At 38.8% G+C, this 2,829-nt stretch overlaps 1 non-coding gene across 1 annotated transcript; it reads right to left on the bottom strand.

Annotated features, from left to right (window-relative positions):
• Window positions 1-2,157: 2,157 nt before the first annotated feature.
• On the bottom strand, window positions 2,158-2,264 carry LOC141619332 (small nucleolar RNA R71). Its single transcript, XR_012531665.1, has one exon. It is a non-coding gene; the product is annotated as a small nucleolar RNA R71 (small nucleolar RNA).
• Between the last annotated feature and the right edge of the window lie 565 nt (window positions 2,265-2,829).

Below are 2,829 nucleotides of genomic sequence, written 5' to 3' on the forward strand. Positions count from 1 at the left end.
TATCATAGTGTCATAAGCTAATATTTGTTGTTCTAGTGTATTTGCTTGTCTTAACATGTTTTTGTAGGAATCTAAGCATTTAGAGGCTTTTTCCTATCATTTTATACACTAAGTTCACTAAGCTAATCAAGACCAAGTGTGGACTAAGCATAGAGCATTGGATTGGGTTTTGCATGAAGAAATTGATGGATTAGTATGAGTAATGCAAATGTTGCCAACAAACAAAGTCAAAGCCCAAATGTTCAAGTCCAAGTCAAGGTGGAAAGCATAAGATTCCAACATGCTTAAGATGCTTTTTGGGAGCTCTAAAGATCATAGATGAGGCATTTACCCGGGTGATTAAGAAGCATTAAAGTATAAACTTTGGATTCCTCACGCAATTAAGAGAGGAATTAAGAGAAAATACCCGGAAACACACGACCCCGATCGGGGCCGCATGCATCTTGCTCGTTTACGTTTCTTTATCCTCTCCTATAAATAGGAGAGGTGTTCCAAGGTCTTTGTCATCCAATTTTACGTCCAAGTTTTAGTTTACAATAGCCTTAAGCATTATAATTCTCTCAATAGTTTTCATATTAGTTTACAAATTATTTAATCTTGTAGTTCTTTAAACATTTGGTTCTAAGTTATTTCAAGCTTTTGGTTATACATTGTTCTTCCATACAAGTTCTCTACTTTTAAGGTATTTCTACTTATAGTTTATATCTCTACATTTCTATTCCAGTTAATTTGTTTAGATTACTTTAGTTTAATTCTTCCACATGTTAAATCAATTAGTTTATATAAATCATACAATTATGTTCACCATTTCTCTTAATTTAGTTTGCAATTTACATTTTAGTATGAGTAGCTAAATTTCCTAGTCTAAGGGCTAGGGGAGCCATGCATAAATTTAATATATAAACATGATAAAATAAGTTAATAATAATATTGTTCATATTGCTTCTATCACATGCTTGCATCGTCACGTTTAATCGTTGTTTAAGGCCTTATTCAAATGATTAAGTATGTTCATTCGTTCTATAAGTCGAGAGGCACGGAATTGAATTAGACAAAGCATGTATAGTAGGACGACCTAGTCATGGACGAGAGTTTCTCTAGGACCCGGTCTATGGTTGATGCTAATGCCGCAAGGTGGGTATCTTTAAGCCTAAGCAATTGACAATGTTATTAGTACCGAACTTATCATAATCATATGTTTACTTTTGCATGTGTGACCCGAACCCCTTAGACTCTCTTTTATTATATTATTTACATCATTATTGTTATTAATCACCAAACAATCAAACCAACCCAAATCGTAATCGACCTTGATAAAAATCTACCCATAGCAATTCACGAAGTAATTCCCGTTTCCTTGTGTTCGACCCCTATTGCTACATTAACTTGTTGTCTAGGGTAATTATCTTTGCATAGGTACGCGATAAGCCTATCAAATTTTGGCGCCGTTGCCGGGGAAACGGTTTTATTGCTTATTGAATTGTCGATTTTTATCTTGTTTTATTTTGTCTTGGGGAACACTTGTTCCTTGAGACCGTTACTTATCATTTTCCTAGAAATTGTTGTCTTATGCCCAGGTCCTCTCGAAGTGGAGAATTGCTTACACCGGATTCCGAGCCCGAGAAAACCTTTAGGAGAAGACGACGATTTTGGAAGGAAGTGAAAGAAGCCACTTCTCCCATACAAGTTGAAAGTGCTAGAAAGTCTTACTTAGACGATCTAGAGGTTCTTGAAGAGGAGGAGGTTTCTTGTTCATCAACTCCACCACCATCTACTACCAAAACGATGGTAAAACTTTCTGATCACTCAAAGCCCACTGCGGCCATGCTTCCGGCCGGAATCACAACCACTCAAATCACCGCGCCGGAATTCGAGATCAAACCGGCTTTCATTAGCCTTGTGGAGAGAAAGAAATTTGGAGGAAGTCCTTTGGAAGATCCCAATTTGCATGTGCAAAACTTTTGTGACTATTGCTCCATGATCCGTCAAACGGGCGTCACCCAAGCCCAAATAAGGGAAATACTTTTCCCTTTCTCTTTGAAGGACAAGGCTAAGCTTTGGATCAATAGCCTTGACCGCACCACCTTGGGAATCACCAATTGGGAGACATTGGCTCTTGCTTTTTACCAAAAGTTTTTTCCACCGGAGAAAACTCAAACTTTTAGGAGCCAAATCCCCGGATTCCGTCAACAAGCTCTCGAGAGCTTATATGAGGCTTGGGAGAGGTACAAAGAGCTTCAAAGACAATGCCCACATCATGGGCTAGATGATTGGTTTCTAGCAATAACATTCTATAATGGATGTTGTGCCGAGTCCTGAAGGATTCTTGATTCCGCCAACAATGGGCGGTTTGATCAAATTGACACCGATCTTGCTCATTCCACGATCGAATCTATGGCGATCCATGATGCCCAATATGTCAATTCCCGAGTTGTGCCATCCAAAGGTAAAGAAGAATCCTCTAACAACTCCGTCTTGCTAGCTCAAATTGCTTTGCTCCAACAACAATTGGCGGAAAGAGATGCTAAAGATTCCATTCAACAACTCAATGTTGTGTCTTCAACGAGCCAAATCATCGTTTGTGATGGATGTGGTGGTGCGGGTCATTATGCCGCTCATTGCCGAGCCCCCATTGAAGAGGTAAATGCTTTTTAAGCTTTTAGACAAAGTTCATATCCACCGGGTACATTTTCCAACACTTATAACCCGAATTCAAAATTTCATCCAAACTTGTCTTACACTAGCAATAATGTGCTTAACCCTCAACCCCCACCACAACAAAATGCCTATGTCCCTCAACAACAAAAGTATATCCCTCCACCGGGTTAT

Source organism: Silene latifolia, chromosome 1 (assembly GCF_048544455.1).
Source record: "Silene latifolia isolate original U9 population chromosome 1, ASM4854445v1, whole genome shotgun sequence".
In the NCBI taxonomy this organism is placed as follows: Eukaryota; Viridiplantae; Streptophyta; class Magnoliopsida; order Caryophyllales; family Caryophyllaceae; genus Silene; species Silene latifolia.